The sequence below is a fragment of the Myodes glareolus genome, chromosome X, assembly GCF_982192425.1.
Source record: "Myodes glareolus chromosome X, mMyoGla1.1, whole genome shotgun sequence".
Lineage (NCBI taxonomy): Eukaryota > Metazoa > Chordata > Mammalia > Rodentia > Cricetidae > Myodes > Myodes glareolus.
Window position 1 is genome coordinate 46,449,014 of NC_142053.1, and position 20,914 is coordinate 46,469,927.

A 20,914-nucleotide genomic window follows, 5' to 3' on the forward strand; every position below is an offset into this window, starting at 1 on the left:
ACCTCAATTTAACTTGTGCTAGGTGGTAGCGGTTTGATTTTTTTGAACCAAAGACAGCTCTGCCAAATTTGTTGATCTTCTGCTTCATCTATTCAATTCGAATACTGGGTCAAGCTGCTGTAGCTGTCACTGTAGGAAACCAGTTCATGCCTATATCACTGTCATCATGAAAATGTTCCATTCACCAGAATGGAATATACACTGGTATGTCCATCATCCCCTAATCTGGAAGGTGAACAAACTTTATTCAGAATGTGACTGAATTTGCGTCAATAACTGGGAATGGTATAGTTTTAATTAATCACTTACTAAACACATAATGGAACTTAGTCTTGAGTGGGAATTTTCTTCATGCCCCTCTTATGGCCTGGGAAACTTAATAAGAGGCCAACATGATAAAGGAGCCCCTGCTAAGGCAGACCTTATGGTAACAGAGGGAAAATGACAAGTGTACATGGTTAAATTATCAACAACAGATTAGCAAATTACCTGGTACTGAAATCAAATACTGAAGACCTAAAACATCACATCTGAAAGAGAAACTAGAGAAAAGACACGATTCCCTCAGAAAGCAATGAGTCGATTCAGGTTGTGACTTTATATTTAAGCACCACTCAAAAACATGGACACAAAGCAAATGATTTCCCTTTGCCCGTCACTATGCCAGCTATACAGCTTCGAGAGTTCTGTTCTCATTACACAACCCTTTCTCTGTTCCCAGAAGATAAGACAGCCCTGCGACAAATGGGACAGGTGGTATTTTCTGATAACCAGCGATCAATGCAGTGGGCGTGGTACTCATGGGAGCAAGGTAGCTTACGAATTTTGTTGCCTTCCATATATTCCGTAATGCAAATAGTACATGTCTTCAATGCGTCATTTTCACCAAAACTTCTCATTGCTAAGTTAGCAATCTGTTCTTTGGTGAGTCCTCTAGTTTGGTGGTTGTCATTAAAAGGGTAAAGTAGGGTTTCATACACCCCTGAGCTTCTTTGTGAACTTTCACGATTGAAACTGGAGCCGGGGTTGGAGCTGGAGCCAGCAGCAGAGCTGTTCCCACCAGAGCGCCCTCTTCCACTCAGTGGAAACTCACCAAAACCTGTCGTTCTCTGCCTTGATGGGGTTTGAAAAGGAACAGGTGCAGTTTCCCTTGATCCAGTATCGAAGAGTGTAAGAGTGGAAAACCTGTTAGTATTCACATAGGTTCTCCCATCTTCAGGTTCAAAAAATGTTAAGGTGCGTATAAAACCTCCACGACCACTTTCATAAGGGACCGTGCTGTTTGGGGTCTGGGACCTTGACCGAGTTCTGCTAGCTACGCTATCTCTCTGCCGGTATTCTCCCAGCAGAACTCTTCGGACTTGGATGGTTCTGTCTATGGTTGGGGGTCTTTGACCAGATTCTTCCGCTTCACCGTTGGTACCCGTGTCTGAAGAACTTGTCCCTTGAGCGGCAGAATTTCTTGACCCAGAAGCCGCCAAAAGACCTCTACCTAGCAACTCAGGCCCAGTTATCTGCTGTCTCAAAGTCCCATGGCGAGGGGTTCTAGAACTTCCCTCGACCTCATTTACCAAAGGGTGCACAAAAGTATGAGATGAGACACTACAATGAGATCTTCGGGGAATTTCATTTGCTGTGTGCAGAAGGGACCTACTTCTTTCAGCTCTGGCTCTGGGTCTTCTCCCGTGTTCTGGTTTGCGGCTTCTTGCCCTGCTCCGACCTCTGGTGGATGGCACTTCTGTTAATGCTTCAGCAGAACTGCGTTCTGACCTAGGTGGTCTGGCAGATGATGTCTCAGATGCTGAATTTTCCATTGGCCTTTGGCTGCTGCTGTCCATGTTTTCTGCACTAAGATCTGTAGCAGACGGTTCATTTCCGTTCTCTGGGGTTTGTCTTCCATTATTACGGTTCACACGTGTCTCTAAACTGAATCTGAGATCACCACTGTGTGGATTAGTGTGGCCCCCTGCCCTCCAGGACTGATTTCTTCTCTGACCACTTCTTGTTGTATTGCCAGTCTGTCGGACAGAGTTAGGACAATCTATTATGGAGTCATCATTGGACACGTCATCTGAAGAGTCTCCACGTCTATTTTCATCTGAGCTCTGTGGCGGGGGCGGCCCCTCTTTGATTTGCTGTAGTCTTCTGAGTAACTCCTCCTCAGTACTTTGACCCGGGGTGCCTAGCAAATTGTTGTCTCTCATAAGTCGATAGTCTTCTCCGCTCAGATTATTTACAAATCGATAGAAAGCTTCTTTCCGATTCAATCGAACCAATTGCCTTCTGCGCTGTGCTGCAGATTGGTCATTTCTTTTATTGCTAGAATCTGAGATTTCCATCTTGATGAACAAGTGGAGGATTTCTGTCTGTTATGACATAGGACTGAAATCCAATAAACCGGACTTTCAGTTTTCTTCACTGGGCTTCGGTGGTCCGGCCAGGAGGGGACTGGCTGGGCTCTGTGGCCTCAGCTGATGCCTTGGCTGCCTGAGCTCTGCCGCGTGGCTGCCTCCTGCTCAGTAGCCCACCTCCGAATGGCTGGGCAAGACCCGCCTCTAGCCCAGGAGCTCTGCCCATTCTGACGTGTAGCACAAGCAGCCATTATCTTCCATTGTTACCTAGGAGCGACAGAAATCGACTTAAGGTAAATTTTTTAAAGTCACCCCAAATTACCTATTGAATGGATTTCAGGTCCCCTTTCTCAGCTACTCCTCATGACCCAAGAAGTCCTACTTAGAAAGCAGATGATTCAGCCAAAGCTTACCAGGTGGGCCTGGGGAAGAGCAACTGGTAGTCCTACTCGTAGGACACACCCACTCTTCTTGCAGGGCTGGCATCACGCTGGGGAACTTAGTGAGACACTGACTGCTTCGTGATAGGCTGGCACCCCACAGGATGTTCATTGTGCCATTCCCCAGTGACAGTGGGTAGGTGCCATCATGAGAAGGAAGGTTGACCTTCACTACTCTGGTGTCATGAGAACAAGGATTAAGTCAGGGAGCCTGAAGACACCCGGCTACAGCCCTCGAGTGGGAGATAGTTGTAGGGACTATTACAGAGAATGGGAAAGCAGATATGGACATGCTTATACATTCATGTTGGCATCTGATTAGGATGGTAAGGGGAAGGGTGGTTTCCAGCCCAGCCCTCTTTCTAAGGAACTGTTAGTGTCACCCGAGGTCAGCGGGAAGATTGATTCTAGAGGTACCTGCTGGCCATGCATTTCACTACCAGCAGGATGGAAAACAAAAGCTCAGACCCATTGGAGCACTTGATTTCCCCAGTCCCCTTCCTCCCCACAGAGCGTTCACTGAGGGGTGATTTATGAAAATTAGCTTGTTTCTTTGTTTGTGTATACATTCACTTTTTTTCTTTGTGTATTTGTACACATTCACTTCTTTCTTGTGAGTGTGTGTATACATTTCTTTGCCACTATGGGTGTGTAGAGGTCTGAAGACAACTTACACAAAGTAGCTCTCAGGAACTGAATGGAGCTTTTCAGACTTAGTGGCATATGTAATTACCTGCTAAGTCATCTCTCTAGCCCTACAAGTAAAAATGTAAAACATCTGGCCTGGAGAGATGACTGCTCTTCCAGAGGGTCTGGCTTCAATTCTCAGCACCCACATGGCAGCTCACATCTGTTCAGTTCCAGAGGATCTAACAATTTGACACCAAAGCAAAAATAAATAAATTTACATAAATAATAAAAGATTTAAAACACCAAAAAACTCTTTAAAGAATGACTTTCTGATATGAATTAGAAAAATTAATGTTGTGAAAATGGTGATCTTACTAATAGCAATTGACAGATTCAGTGCAATCCCTATCAAAATTCGAACGTTATTCTTCACAGAATTGCTAATGAACTTCCAAAATTCACAGAGAGACACAGAACATCACACGTGACCAGAGCTATTCTAAGCATGGCAATGCCGGATTTTGCTACACTACAGAACCATAAGGACAAAAACAGCATGCTACCAGCACCAAAACAGAGACAAAGATAAAGGAATAGAGAAGAGACTCAGAGTAAATCCACACTGGTACAGGTTTGCGTGTGTGTCTGAGACAGGATCCCTTACAGCTCAGGATGGTCTTGCCTTGAACTACTGATCCTCCTGCCACTATCTCCAAAGTCCTGGAATTGAGGAAGGTCATTTGACCTAATTGTTGACAAAGGTGACAAAAGCTCTCACCACAGAAAGCACCACTTTTTCAACAAATGGTGATGAGAAAACTGTCTGTTCTCCTGAAGAAGAATTAATCTAAGTCACTATCTCTCACCTTGTAAAGAAGTCAATTAAGTCTGCCACAACGACCTTAATGGAAGGCTTTCAAATTTGAAACTGCTGGCCTGGAATGGGGAGAACACGTCATGATAGAGGAAAGACATGGAAAGGCCTTTCTGACAAGAGCTCCAGGGGCTCAGGAGGCAGAACCGACAGATTGGGTTTTATAAAACTGTAGACCTGGACAGCAAAGGGAACAGGCAGCAGAGCGGAGAGGCCGTATACAGAAGGAAGGAATTTCTTGCTAGTTTTATACCTCACACTGAATTAATATACTCAAATATCAATATACAAATCGTCCAATCAATACATTAGCCAATGAACTAACAAACGATTCTTAAATGAACAAAGGAAAATATGGCTGATAAAGTTAGGAAAAATGTTCAACATCCGTAGACAGCAGCAGGTCTGCAAGGTAAAACTATATTCAGATTCCATCTCACTCCAGTCGAAATGGCCACCAAAAAACAAAGCAGTGACATCACATGCTGGCAAGAATGTGAGAAAATGAATGAGATGTCAACTAATCCAGCCCCTATGGAAAATAACAGTGCAGGTTCCTCAAAGCACTGACAATGGAACTGTCACATGATGTAGCTGCAGGACTGTTGGGAAAAGCTGCAAAGGAATCTGAGCCAGCCTGTTAGAGAGAGACGAGGGAGCCCCTGTTCCTTTTGTGGCACTATTCACATAGACCACGTTATGGCATCATCCTAGGTATTAATCAACAGATTGATGGATTAAGAAACTTTGACATGTCACACAAACACACACACACACACAAACACAAGACATAAAAGAGGGAGGGTAACTATTTGGGGAGAGAATGGGAACTAGCAGAAAAAGGAAAGAGTACAAAAGGGCATGAACAAACTACAATGATATGTGTATATGTAAATGTCATATTGGAACTCATTATTTCCTGTACTAAGTGAAAACTGTTAATTGAAAGATGTTCTATCTATAGTAAAGGCAATCAGCAGGAAAACAAAGTATTTTGCTTGCTCTAAAGCTGTTTGTTGAATAGTCATCCCTACAAGGTCATCAAAGTTCCTGCATCTGTGTCAGACTATTCTGAATTTAATGCATCTTCAAGTGATGTTTGCCTGGCTATGTTTCTGAACTTGTGACAAAGTAGGATCCAATTGCTTAAAACTAACTGTCCTTAAATGGATCTCTATTTTGATTGCTTCTCCAGACTAAATGTCTGTCTCTGTGTGTCTATGTCCTATTGTCTCTCTCTGTGTGTTATAAGGTAAAGAAAAAGCCCCTTCTTCTGTCTTTTTGTTTTGTTTTGTTTTTTGAGACTGAGTTTCTCGATAAATTTGGGCCCTGTCTTGAAACTAGCTCTTGAAGACCAGGCTGGCCTCGTGCAAAGAGAGATCTGCCTGACTCTGCCTCCTGAGTGCTGGGATTAAAGGTGTGTGCCACCACTGCCCGGCAGCTCTTCTTCTGTCTTGTTTGGCTCTTATGACTACAGAAGTGACTCTGAGAAACACAGCCTACCTTCTGAGTGAACTTTGCTCATATTTACCAATAGTGTTTTCTGACAAGCCAGATAATTGTTCCAAGTATTCCCTTAATTTTAAGAAAAATAAAGTGTCTTGTAGTTTCATAATTTTATCTAGGTTCTTAGGTCTTTGAGCTTGATTTTGTTTTAGCCCCAGCACAATTACATTTTCATCCTGGCCTAGAATATTTACCAAAAACACTTTTATAGATGTAAGTTCTATGTTATTTATAACATGTACAACTGTAGAAATATGATTAGCACAATATTTGGGAGATATCTAAAAAGTATAACTTTCCATTAGAGAATTCTTCTCTGGGTGTAACATCCAGAGATCAGAGTTGTGAAAATCCAGCATTGTCTTTACTACGTTGCCTAAGCAGTTCACTATATTGCCAAGTATGGGGGCACATGCCTGTAGTACCAGCCCTAGGGAAATAGCAGCAGGAGGATGGGAAGTTCAAGGCCAGCGTGAAACCCTGTGTCAGACAAACAGAAAGGACCTAAAGATGGAAAAGGCTGCGTGGGGCATCACACTGCTGTGATGTGACAATGGCACATGATAAGTAGAGGTAGGAGAGCCAAGAGTTCAAGGTCACTCTTGACTATTTAAAGTAGTTAGTTTGAAGCCAGTCTGGGGGGTCTCATCCACACACACACACACACACACACACACACACACACACACACACGCACACACACACTGTGGAACTGAAAAATATGCCTCCAAGGCAAGGGGAAGACATTGGCAGAAACTTGAGACTGTGTCTCACTTACACTATCTAGGCTGGCCTCAAACTTGTGACCTAGGGCTTATCATTCCCAGAATGCTAGGACTGCAGGCTAGCAATAGTTATTCTTTCTGGGCCTTTTGTAGATGAGACATATATTGCTTACTTGTACTACTTCACATGGTAACGAATGCTCTAGTTTTCCTTCCATGTAAAATCAGGCTTCCTGTGGTTTAATCTACCCATCTTATAAACCTCAAAGCAATTCTTTTTTCTTTCTTTCTTTTGCCATTCATTGTTCACTGGCATAAAGAGGCTCTTCATGGTTGGAAGGCTTCCGAAGGCTCCTTTGCCCTGCCTTTCTGATTGAAGAGCCACTAATCACTATAATCACACTTCCTTTATGCCACAGGACAGCCCTCCCCCTCCAGTGACCCAAATCTCTTTCTATAAGCTTTTCTAGTGTTTTTCCCGACCCCTCCCCAATCTGTTAGGCAAATCTTCTGAAAGGGCAGTGACCCAAACCTTCCTTGGTGGATAGCTAACAGGATCATTGCTTGACCTTGTGCTCTGTGGGTTCCCACTCAGCCAGCAGAGATCTGAGACCAGGTGGTTGGTGGACTGGATGAATGGAGAGGCACTGAAGAACCAAGAACATAGAGGTGTTGGCAATTGAAGTTAAGAAGAGATCAATGTGCATTTAAATTAAGGCTGGCTGCTTGGATACAGCAAATTCCTCTCCCTTTACCTCTTTGCTATTCTTCTTCATGGTATTCCTTCATGGGATCCCCTCACCTTTAGCTCATAAGATTCCTTTCTGTGCTTAGTTTCCATGTCTAACTTGAATCTACATTTTGTGCGGGGATGGTGAGGGGAGAAGGATGGAAAGCCCATGGTTACCTGGGGGCGGTATGATGTTGAAGAGATGTCCTGACATAGATGCTCGGATAAAGAGAAGGGACAGGTTCCTGGCATCTGTTGCATAGGGAAAATAAAGGTCCTTTAACCATGTTTTGTGTCAAACAGCTCGACAGAGCACTGCTTGTGTGTCTTTTGGTATGGGTGATATTATCTGTCAAGACCTATTCTGGAAAAAAAAATTAGCCGAGCTAGCAAAGTGTCCTAATTCCACCATGCTTCTGGGGCATAACCACAGGCTGTGTTAAGGATAGCCTAAAGGATAACTTTGCAAAGTGACTCATGCTTTGATTCACTAAAACTTGTCTGGATTAGGCTGAGAGGTGAGTGAGGGTGGAGCTGAGAGTGGAGAAAGTAAGGGAGAACCTGAAGCTCTTTCACACGTGCACGTGAAGCAAAACTCCAGGACAGGTCTGAGTCCCTCATCCTTAGAATAAGCACACACATGTGCACGCATGCATACACACAAACACACATACACACACACACACACACACACACAGAGAGAGAGAGAGAGAGAGAGAGAGAGAGAGAGAGAGAACAAAAAAGGGTGTAAGTGTGTTCTGGATGCCAGCAGCATATCATCAACAGGTCTTATGACTCATGATTTTTCCTGAATCTAAAGTCTGAGTTTAGATTTAAGTGAGTTTCTCAGGAGTAAAGTAAAGGCCTCTTCCCTTCCTGGAATTTAAGCTTTGTAAAACAAATGCAACTCCTCCACATTACACACGAAGAGAAGCCGGCCCCCGTGACATTTATCCAACAGTCACTTGTCTTGATTTGTGGGATTGCACAATATGCTTATGAAAGCAAAGAGCATGTCCCAAGAATGCACTCCTGAAAGAACCTTCTGCAGATGTCACTTGAACTTTCCCCTACTTTCCCAAAGTGGTTCTGGTCCTGACAAAAAAATAGTATAACATGGTACTATAACGTGCCACTTATGATACTGATGTGTGTTTTACCCAGAATTCCTGAACGCCTGTTGTCAATAAGTTCTTTCTGCCAACTGAGTAAATGTGAATTCAAATATGTAGTTTATACATCCTAATGAAATGTTTCCAGGGCCTTTGGTAAGTACACATGAATGCTGGATTTATGTTTTAAATGACTGCATGCACTTAGTATTTAAAATGCAATTATCCGAGGAATATTTTGCTGTTCTTGCATTTGATAAGTTAAAGCCCCAGGGTTATTGAAGTCATAGATTAAATACTCTTCTATTTATGCAATTGGAAAGCCTGGGCTTTTCCTTCTAAAAATAGTTCCTTTACTTACTGTGCCCCTCTACCAGAAAGATGTCTGTGAACCAGACAGAGGACTACTTCTTTTAGCAGGCCAGGGTATGTGTTATTGAATGTTTTCTGAGTCACATGCTAAGGAGAAAGTTCATATGGATTTTCTACAAAGACACTAGAAACTGTCCTTCTTATTCTGACCAATTCATGAGGAAAAAAAACTAAAGTAAAACAACAAAAAATAAAAACAAATGGAGAAACAGAGACTGTTGTAGGAAGTGTCTGTCTCACCCAGTCCTGTAATAATCACTCAGAAACCATATTATTTGGAATACTGTTAGGCCAATAGCTTAAGTGTATTTCTGGATAACTCATATCTTAAATTAACCAATCTCCACTAATCTATGTATCTCCATGAGGCTGTGGCTTACCGGGCAAAGTTCTGGCATCTGTCTCTGGCAGGGCTACATGGCTTCTCACTGACTCTGCCTTCCTTCTCCCAGCATTCAGTTTAGTTTTTCCCACAATGCTAAGTTCTCCCTTGCTATAGGCCAAAGCAGTTTTTCTTTATTCTTTAATGTAATCACAACATACAGAGGGGAATCCCACAAGAGACCAAGAAAATATGTGGGAGTAAAGGCTTGTAGTAGAGGCCTGGCATGTTGTGAATGGGGTCCAGGGTTTCAACTCCGGCACTGCAGTGAAAGAAAATAGAAAAAGAAAATAAAATCTATAAAGGATGAGAACAAAAATACTTGCAGCAATCAATGAGTCCTGTAATGAGTACATCCTGGCTTGAAGAATGAAGTCCAGGCAATGGAATTTAAATGTTTTTATCAGTCATGAGAGTCTAACTGTGGTCAAGAGCCCAAGGGCAGCATCCAGTTATCACTGAGTCCAGTACTCGAATGATTCTAAAGAAATTTCCAGAATGCTGAAGGTATTATATCCAAGTTCCATGCCTCAAGTTCACCTGTAGGAAACATAAGTCAAAAGCAATAGATCCTGAAAGACTGGTTATCTTTTCTCTGTGAAAGTTGACAGGATTGGATTCCAGTTTTCTATGAAGTTCCGTAAACACTTGATTTTGAAAGCCAGAGCCTGGCCCAATATCAGCCTCCTCTGGACGATGATGGTAATAGCCATGAGAGCTGGGGTAGAGGAGACTGAAGCTGTTACCATTAGGGAAACCAAACTGTTCACTATATCTAGAATGCAAGCATCTGGGAGGTACCTGGAAATCAATGTCTCTGGCTTTCCCAAGGATGGATTGCTAGCTCAGGTTTTCAAAAGTGAATGTGGCACTCATTCTAAGAAAGCTTAGAGCACGATCATATGGTACAGTAAGCAGGGCCTTCTCATCAGTATAGTAATAGCACTGTGTCTAGAAAATGTTCCAAAGGTATCAGTGATCTGTTAGACTCAGGAGACACAGTTTGGTTTTAGATAGGCTCCCTCTAGGCAGGCCAGGTTGGCATGGAAGTCACTATGGAGTCCAAACTTCTCTTGAAGCTCAGTTATCCTGCCTCAGCCTCATGACTATTATGATTATATACTATGTCTATCTACCACATAGGATTGAGAATGCCTTACTTGTGACTGCGTGATGATTTGCCACGTGATGTAGTCTGCCCTAGGTCGACTATATGTAGGTGTGGCTTAATAACCCCACCATGTCCATGTTGCTAACACCAGGGAGCAGTGAAGTAGAGCTTTTTTCTACCTTTTTCTTAAGTTGTGTTTAGGAAACAGAAGTGGGAGACGCACAGACAGAGAACCAGCACTGGGCAAACGGGAACTACTATTGTACATAAGGGACACAAGAATGTTACTGTTTCTGAGGCTGCTGTGGGTAGAAGTGTGGGACAAGTGTGGGCATGTGACTGTATACCAAGGAGCATGTGACACCATGGCAACACAGCGTCCTTTATTGTTTCTCTATAGGGGTGGAGGCTAAAAGCCAGGCATGATCTGCAACAGTGTAATGCTCCTTTATTCCAAGGAAGATCCTGAAGCCGCAATCCCAGGTCATCCTGATACTCATTAGTTCTTTGATCTGAGGGGCCTTTTAAAGATCTCTTGTCAGGAGGAATGACTTGACCGGAAAGCAGCCCTGTTTTAAGAAATCAGAAGCAAAACTGAGAGTGACGGCTCACATCTTTAAACCCAGCACTTGAGAGACAGAGGCAGGGCAAATCTCTGTGAGTTTAAGGCCAATCTGGTGCACAGAGTGAGCTTCACACAAGCCAGAACAGTGAGAACCTGTCTCAAAATCCAAACCAAACTAAAACAACAGAAAATGAAAACCCACCAAAATAACAGTGGCAAAAATAGACAAACCAGGATCAAATGTTCCCTAAGGTTTCCACAGGATGGTTAAAGGGGAGAAAGACTTATAATAATCTAGGAATGGCCACCAAAAGCCAGGCTTCTCAATCGCAGCCTTGTGGTAGGCTAACACAGGAAGGCAAACAATCATGTACAAGTAGCTGACCTTTCTCTGGGTGTGTTCTGCTAGGAAACTCTGTCTTGCCAGATTCAGTAAAGTAACTAGCATGTTGGCAGAGTCTTTTGTTCCTTCACCCAGGAATCCTGTAATCTAATAGTCTCTGTGATGCTGGAAATAAGATCATAGGGGCATGGCTTGTCTGGAGAAGGAAACTGAGCAGGGCCAGGTTGCTTGGAAGAGGTCCGGATGTAAGCTGTAGGTTCTGACACCTCAGATAGCCTTGTGCAAAGAACAGAAGCCCTGGGTACTTCTCAGCACCTTGTTTCTTGTGACATTACGTCAATCATTGTGCCTCCCTAGGCTTTTCAGTTGTAAATTTGAATTACATATGGTGAGGATTCAAAACTCTATCAGCATGCTCTTTTGATTTTGGATGACTAGCCACTATAAATAGCTTTGAATGCTATCGCTTCCCCATCCACAAAAAGTAGAAAATAATATTATGTGGATCTTTTTATTTGTTTTTGTGTTTGTTTTTTGAGAACGGGTTTCTCTGTGTAACAATTTTAGCTTTTCTGGAACTAGATCTTGTAGACCAGACTGGCCTCGAACTCACAGAGACCTGCCTCTGCCTCCCGAGTGCTGGGATTAAAGTTGTGTGCCATCACCGCTTGGTGCTATGTGGATCTTATGGAACAATATAATGTATACTCATGTAACATATACACTTATATGACAATAAGTGTTTCCCAATCAATTAATAAATAATATGACCTGCCGCTCTGGCTTGATTTTGAAGGGTGTGTTAAGTTTCTTTCTTTCTCACTCAGACATTATATGAAGCCACTAAACAAGACAAATTGTTCTATTTAGGCCGGCAACATGGCTCAGCAAGTAAAAGGCTCTTCCCTCCAAGCCTGATAATCCGGGTTCCATTACTTGGCCCATATGGTGGATGGAGAGAACTGGCTTCCATAAGTTGTCCTCTGGCCTCTACTCACCATGTGATGAGTATGCACACACATTTATACACTAAATCAATAAGTGTAAATAAAAATGATTCTTTCTGGGCTTCCAAATCCAAACATCAGTGGACTGTACTAGCTAGCATTAATTCTGCAACTTTTGTGCTTTACCCCATGAAAGCCATTCTGACCAGAAATATGTATCTTTTTTGTTTTGTTTTTGTTTTTGCTTGTTTGTTCGTTTGTTTGTTTGTTTTGAGACAGGGTTTCTCTGTCCTGGAACTAGCTCTTGTAGAACAGGCTGACCTCGAACTCACAGAGATCTGCCTGCCTTTGCCTCCCTAGTACTGGGATTAAAGTCGTGTGCCACCACCGACCAGCCGAAATATGTATCTTGATACATTGTGGGAAATATGTAATGGTTAGAAGTAAAAATACCAGGACTAGAGATTTGATTCATCTGTGAAGAACACTGTCTCTCTTCCAGATGATCCAAGTTCAATTCCCAGCACCTCCATGGTAGTTCACAACTGTCTGTAACTCCAGCTCTAGGGAATTTGACACCCGCACACAGACAGGCAAAACACCAATGAATATAAAATCAAGATAAATAAATCATTTTTTAAAAGGTAAAACTACAAACTACTGTTATGATTACCTAAATTATATAAAAAGAAGTGTCATTCCCATTAGGGGAAAGAAACTGTGTACACATCTGTAACACATGGAGAATGCTGTTTTAGAGAATCTCTCTCTAAAACCCCAGACATCTAACCTCTAACACACAGACAGAAGACAGAGAACAATGCGACAGGCAGTTACTGTAAAAGTGATTTTGTCCAAAACTTTAGGTCAGAATCAGGGCAGAGTAAATAATAGCATCAACCTTCCCTAGCTTCGTCTTAAAAATCACTTTCTTCCCATATTCTTAGTTCCCGTCTTTTGAAATCTCTTCACTTTGAAGATGTTAAGATGGTCACAAGTCTTTGTTTTTAATGAACATCAAAGCTAGACTAACACAACTTTGTGCAGTTAGAAGACCCTACACTGGGTGGTCAGTAAGCATTTTCAATTTCTTCTTCTACATGCTAAATGCTAATATATGTATATTTCCTTTGGTTTTTCGAGACAGAGTTTCTTTGTAGCTTTGGAGCCTGTTCTGGAACTAGCTCTTGTACACCAGGCTGTCCTCAAACTCACAGAGATTTTCCTGCCTCTGTCTCCTGAGTGCTGGGATTAAAGGTATGCACCACCACTGCCTGGCTAGATGCTAATATTCTTTGTGGTTTTGTTACTGTTGTTGTTTTGTTTTGTTTTCAACACATGGCTTCTCTGTGTAGTCCTGGCTATCCGGGAACTTACTCTGTAGAACTCAGAGATCCCCTAGCCCCTGAGTGCTGGGAATAAAGGTGTGTACTACCATGCCCAAGAACCATTAATGCTCTTTATGGTAATATAAGTGGTCTCAAATTGGTAAGACGGATTGATCTCAAGTTGCGATGTCTGCCTGTACACAATTATATATGTGGATCCATGCCTATTATGGTTAGAATAATTTACCTTCCATATATAGATTGTCCTTTGACCTGTAGCTTCAGCTTGACACTTTGTGTACAGTGGTCCTTCCGAGACTTATATATGTACATGCGTCTTAAGACAGTGAGTTTTTTTGTTTGTTTGTTTGTTTACTCGTTTGGTTGGTGTATTGGTTTTTGGGAGAGGATTTTGTTGCGAAGCTTTGGCTGTCCTGGAACTCCTCTGTAGACCAGACTGGTTTTGAACTCACAGAGATCCTCCTGCCTCTGCTACTAGAGTGTTGGAATTAAAGACATGTGCCCCCATTGCCCAGCTAAATCAGTGTTTTAAGAATGATTTGGTGGCTGGACAAATGGTTCAGCCCTTAAGCGCCTGTACCATTCTTTCAGAGGCTCGGAGTCAAGTTCCACCACCCATATCAGGTGACTCACAACTACCTGGAATTTCAGCTCCAGGGGGATCCAACACCTCAGGCCTCTGCAGGCACCTTCACTGATGTGCATATAACACACTCACAATCACTAAAAACGGAAATAATTTTTGAATAAATCAATAAATCTTAATAATATTAGCTTCTCCACTATTATTTCAACGATTTTTTTTCATGTGTATGAGTGTCCGCCTGCATGTACGTAAGTGTACTGTATCCATTCCTGGAGTCTGCAGAAGCCAGAAGAGAGGGCCGGATTCCCTGGAACTGGAGCTACAGATGGTTGCGAGCTGCCCAATGCAGATGTTGGGAAATGAATTGGGGTCATCTGTGTGCTGCCTCGTTTTCTGCCAACTTGACACAAGCTAGAGTCACTGGAGAGGAGGGAGGCACAAATGATAAAATTCCTCCATAAGTCAGGGATGTAAGGAGCTTTAGGACATTTTCTTAATTAGTGACTGATGGGGGAGGACCATTGTGGGTCGGGCCGCCCCCCTGAGCAGGTGGTCCTGGGTTCTATAAGCAAGCAGGCTGGGTAAGCCATGAGGAGCGAGTCAGGACACAGCACTCCTCCATGGTCACTGCATCAGGTGCTTCTCCAGGTTTCTGCCCTGTGTGACTTCCTGTCCTGACTTCTCTCAATGATGAACAGTGCCGTGGAAGTGTAAGCCAAATAAAACCCTTTCCTCCTGAAAAGGGTTTTGGTCATGAAGCATCATCACAGCAATAGAAACCCTAGGACACTGTAAGAGCAACAAATGGTCTTAACTGCCGAGCATATTGCCACCTCCTCATTATCCACCTCCTCCTCATCATCATCATCAGGACCCAGGTATAAGTGGAGATGGCTCATTTGTCTTCCGGCCACCCAGCATACAGAGGGGAATCCCACATCACCCAGGATCTAAAATGTCCTGTCTCATAAGTGCTGTGCATTGTGCACATTCTGTCTCATAAGTGTTGTGGGTTTTGAACATTGCCTTTGCACTTCAAAGGCCTGTATATTATTCCAACATCATCTTTAACACCCTAAGCTTAGACTACACTTACTTACATCTGTGAGAACTTTCACAAGGCTGTCTTGTATCTCTTTTTGTTGGCTCTGAGAGTCTCCGTGGAACCGAACCATTATAAGAAACCCCAAACTGCCGAATCTACAAGGGATTGAGTACAAATTAAAGAGCAAGGGAAATGAAACTGAGCACCGAATGGAAGGTTGCCTAACACACCACAGACTCCTGCAGGCAAACAGGAAGTAGAAGACCAGAGCTCCCCTTTCTGGTTTGTGGTGTGCTCACTTTGTTCCATTCCTTATGCCCGTCCTCTCCTCCATCTCCTCACCTCTAAAAAAACGGCGTAGGGCTGCTGACAAAGAAAGACACATGGTGTTTCTTAGTGGGTGGTGACTCATTGGGGAGCAGGAATCCTTTGCCACAGGGGCAGGAAAAGAGAGCTGGCTGTGTGCAGACATGCTGGAAGATTGCCTTCCAGGTAATCAAAAGAAGCAAAAGTAGGCCATAAGAACATGGGGCAGCTCTTCCAAGATCCTCAGCTCTTGCCCTTAGCTATGGCATTGCCTGCATATGAAAGAGGAGCAGGAAGGACCAAAATCCCACACATCAAGTGTTGAGTGTAAGAGACTCACAGAGGGCATTCAAAGGAAAAGTCTTCTTGAGGACTTAAATGTGAATCTATAAGATTTATAAGAATGAGATCAAAGATTTGAGTAGTAACCAGAAATGAGATGCTTTGGCCCAGTGCTTTCCCTGCCCCGAGCCTCCATGAACCTTGGACTTTCAGGATGCTCAATTTCCAAGCAACTCGCAGCTATGCCTCAGCATTTGTAGGCATCCCCACAGTAAATCACCATGGAGTCACAGTGGGAAGTTTGCCACCCTCCACAGCATCTTGCTGCCACACTAATTTCTGTGGACTCCATGCTCTACAATGTCCAGCCACAAGGAGCAACCGTGAACAGGAGGCTATGCTTTCTCTTCTATTTCATTGCAGTATGACCAGTTCCCATCCTCCCCACCCCGTTTGTTGATAAAATTCCTTCCCAGGAGGGAGATATAATCAGCAAATTCTACCCCCTCTCCTAAATCTCATTGGCAAATAGAAGCACATTTCCACCATAGTGTATTCTGGGGGAACAAATGAGTTTATCTGGCTGCCTTACAGAGCATAGGTGAGGGTTTACTTACAGAGGTGTGGGTGTCCCCACCACAGACTACACCTAGAAAACCATTACCCAGGAGATGTGGGCTTTCCCATAGCCTCATAAATGGAGCCCCCCACTACTTCCCATATACTCTAGCCTCTCTTTGAGGTCATGTCTGATTAAGGCAGAGTACACAAGTGACGAGGAGTTGGATACTCAGGTGTGGCACTTGTGACCCCAACCCACACCCCACGATGAGGGGGTGTGTATAGTCAACAGGCCCAGCTCAGATGATTATTTTGACAGGTTGGCACAGCTGAACTACCCAAGATATCAGTTGCTTGACTCACAGGACAGTTGCAACACCGCTCCCCCATACTCATCAGTTGCCATGTTCTTCCTAAACACCACTGTCCTCTTTCCCTGACTCCCACTCATGATGACTTCACAATTAGGGCCATAAATGTCAGTGTAACTTGCTTTGGACCTGCCTTCTCTCAGATCAAAAAGGAACTCAGGACAAATGTGATGTCCATTAATATACTAAAGCGCCTGCTGATCTAGGCTCTTTCAGCAAGTACATGATGGCATCCTGACTCCTCTCAGCATTATCATCCTGCCCTCAATCTCTCCAGCCCACAGACTTCCCTTATCCCGACTTCTCATTCCTATATTTTGGCCATGCACTCTTTTGGATCTTGGTTCTCTCACTTGGTCTGTTTGCCCTGTTCCTTCGTCCCAGTCTCTCTCTTTCTCTCTTCTCTCATGGCCTGGTTCATTATACTGGCCATGATCAGTCTACTGCATTCTTCCCCTGTTCTGGACTCTTCCAGATGGCTCTGACTGTACCCTCCCTCTTATCTACAATAAAGGTCTCCTTAATCATACCTTCTCATTTCATTCACATTCTTTCTTTCCCTTCTTCAATTTGTCTTCATCTCTACTTTTCTTATACAGGTCAAAGAATAAACCCTGAGTCTGAGTACTGATCAGAGATACTACATCATTCTGAGATTTTTCCCATGCAACTTACACATTATAATAGGTTCCTAGTCCATGCGTTGCCATAGATTTTTGGAAAGATCTAAATGGCAAATATTTTAAGCTTTTCAAGCCATACACTCTGTTACTGTTATTTAACTCAGCTGTCAAAGAATGACGTCAGCAAAAGACCAATCATAGCTAAATTAGAGTGACTGTGTGTCAACAAACAAGGAGGAAGTTATGCATCATTTAATTTTCATGCATAGCAAAAATTTAAAAAAAATCATCTCTTTTGTTTTCTAGTGATGTAAAACCATACAAACATTCTTGGTTGGGCTGTATAAAAAGAAGCAGCTGGCTACATTTGGCCTAGGTGTAGCAGCTTGTTAATGCATGTCTTAATGATTCCAATGAGAGCTTCACATGATATTAAAAGTTGAATGGGTGCTGGCATAACTGGATGTCAATATGTAGAAGAATGAAAATAGACCCATAACTATCACCATGTACAAAAGTCAAGTGCAAATGGATCAAAGACCTCAACATAAATCCAGCCACACTGAACCTTATAGAAGAGAAAGTGGGAAGTATACTTGAATGCATTGCCACAGGGAACCACTTCCTAAATATAACCCCAGAAGCACAGAAACTGTGAGAAATAATTAATAAATGGGACCTTCTGAAACTAAAAGCTTCTGTAAAGCAAAGGACATGGTCAACAAGACAAAATGACAGCCTACAGAATGGGAAAAAATCTTCACTAACCCCTACATCAGACAGAGGTCTGATCTCCAAAATATACAAAGAACTCAAGATATTGGTCATCAAAAGAACAAAGAATCCAATAAAAAAAAAATTGAGTACAGACCTAAGCAGAGAACTCTCAACAGAGGAATCTAAACTGACTGAAAGACACTTAAGGGAATGCTCAACATCCTTAGTCATCAGAGAAATGCAAATCAAAACAACTCTGAGATTCCATCTTACACCTGTAAGAATGGCCACAATCAAAAACACTGATGATAAATTATGCTGTTGTGGGGAAAAGGGAACATTTCTGCAATGCTGGTGAAAATGCAAACTGGTCCAACTCCTTTGGATGTCAGTGTGACGATTTCTCAGAGAATTAGGAATCAACCTTCCTCAAGACCCAGTATTATCATTTTTGGGTATATATCCAAATAATGCTCAATCGTGCCACAAGGACATGTGCTCAACTATGTTCATAGCAGCTTTGTTTGTCGTAGGCAGACACTGGAAGCAACTTAAATGCTCTTCGACCGAAGAATGGATAAGGAAAATGTGGTACATTTACACAGTGGAGTACTACACAGCAGAAAAAAATAACAACACCTTGAATTTTGCAGGAAAATGGATGGAGCTAGAAAACATTATTTTGAGTGAGGTAACCCAGACACAGAAAGACAATTATCACATGAACTCACTCATAGGTGGTTTTTAAACATAAAGCAAAGAAAACCAGCCTACAAACCACAATCCCAGAGAACTTGGAAAACAATGTGGACACTAAGAGAGACTTACATAGATCTAATCTACATGGGAAGTAGAAAGTAGAAAAAGACAAGATGTCCTGAGTAAGTTGGAAGCATGGGACCTTGAGGGGAAGTTGAAGGGGAGGGGAGAGGCAGGGAGGTGGGCAGAGAAAAAATGTAGGGCTCAATAAAAATCAATAAAAAATGAAAAGAAAAGAAAGTAGGCTAAGCAAGTCATAGGGAGCAAGCCAATATGCAACACTCCTTCATGACCTCTGCAACAGTTCTTGTCTGCAGGTTCCTGCCCTGTTTGAGTTTCTGTCTTGACTGCCTTTGATGATACCAGAACTGTGCTGTGGAAGCATAAGTCAAATAAACCCTCTCCTCTGCAATCTGCTTTGGTCATGGTGTTTCATCAGAGCAATGATAACCATAACTAGGACACAACCCAAGAGAGAGAGGTATGTTGTAGGCAGCAAAACTAGAAGGACTGAGACATCTAAGCCTTTTGTCACCAGGTGCAGATACAGAATTTGCAGTTTTTTCTGCTGGGCATTGGTCTTGCTTTGGTTTAGAATTTCTGCACTGTGTTCCGATTCCTCCCTGTTGTAATGGAAATGTATGTGCTGTGACATCGTATGGTGGAAGTATATAATTTCTGTTATGTTTTCACATGCAGTCACACATAAAGGAATGTCTGGAATCCTAGAAGACTTTGAATTGTTAGTTTTGAGAATGAAAGACTATGGAGACTTTGAAGTTGGACTGAATGCATTTTGATGTTATGATATGCCATGATCCTGTTGCAGCCAGGGAATGAAATATGTTTTTTTGAATGAGATATCCCCCATAATTCTCAGGCAGTTGAATACTTGGTCCCCAGTGAGTGGAACTCTTTGAGAAGGATTTGGAAGTGCAGCCTTTTAGAAAGAGGTATGTACCTGAAGGAGGCTTGAGGTTTCAAAAGACTCAGGCCATTCTCAGGGGTCTCCCTCCTACTTTTGGGTCAAGATGTGAATTCTCCACTGTTCTGCCATTACACCTTTGCTCCCCTGTCATGGATTCTAACCCTCTGAAACCATAAGCCCAATTACATTCTTTCTTTTATAAGTTTCCTTGGTCATCGTGTTTTATCACCATAATAAGAAAGTAATACAATGCTGAAGATAGAGGAGACAATAATCCTGGCAAAATACCCAACTCTAATGGAGTTTTCATTCTAGTGATGAGTAAAGTCAAGCAAATAGGCAATTTTAATCACTATCATTAACTGCTATGACACACAGCAAATAATGTTAGTCAAGGTAATTAATTCTAGCATTAGTGATGAAACTACTGTTGCATATCAGTGGCTCAACACACACAAAGAAGTGTGTTTATTAATTATGTCACAGGCCAATGGAAGTCAAGGAGATCCTCTGGGTAGATATCCAAACAATGACTCAAGATACAGACTCTTCTTTCATATGGATTCACCATCCCATGACCTCTTTAGAGTCATGAATTGGACCCACTCTACTCTGTGGACTATCATGCAAGAACAGTTTATGGAAAACTACATAGGAAGATTACAGCCAAGACTTGAAAGTGACCAGAAGCCAATATTGGGTGGGAGAACCTGAGAAATATGATGTTCTTCTTTGCTCAATAAGAAAATGAAGGAAGCTAGGTTAATTTCTGCCACTGCTGTGTTGTACAGTTAAGTAATTGTTGAAATAAAGAGTTAATCTTTACTATAGCTACATCAGATGAAGGTTCCTGGATGAAGTAAGATTTAAAGTACTACGTGAAGGGTAAGGACTACTTAACCTGCTGAAGTGGAGTTAAGCATATTCAAACAGCATGCATGCCTATAATCCCAACAGAGCAATAAGATAAGAGGTTTGAGACTAACCTGGGCTACCAAAAAAAACAAATCAGAAGATCCCAAGAAGAGAGAAGAACAGGTGCTCATGACAAATGACAGGCAGCATGATCTATTACAGGAGCAGAATGAAATTCAGCTGGCCAAAGAGTAGATCATGAAATCAAGAGCTCTCAGTGGTGGTGATGAAGAAGGAAGGCCAATGCTCAAAGTGAGAGGCTGTCATTGTCATGCTCACAAATAGAGGCAGCAAAGATCCTTCAGGGCAGCTGGTCCCTGACCAAGGTGCCCGATGGAGGCACTGGGTAGAAGCTTCGGACTTCTTGTCCTTTGTGGGGCTAAG

At 42.6% G+C, this 20,914-nt stretch overlaps 1 pseudogene; it reads right to left on the minus strand.

Annotated features, from left to right (window-relative positions):
* Positions 1-585: 585 nt before the first annotated feature.
* On the minus strand, positions 586-2,522 carry LOC148117289 (E3 ubiquitin-protein ligase RLIM pseudogene; annotated as a pseudogene).
* Positions 2,523-20,914: the final 18,392 nt, after the last annotated feature.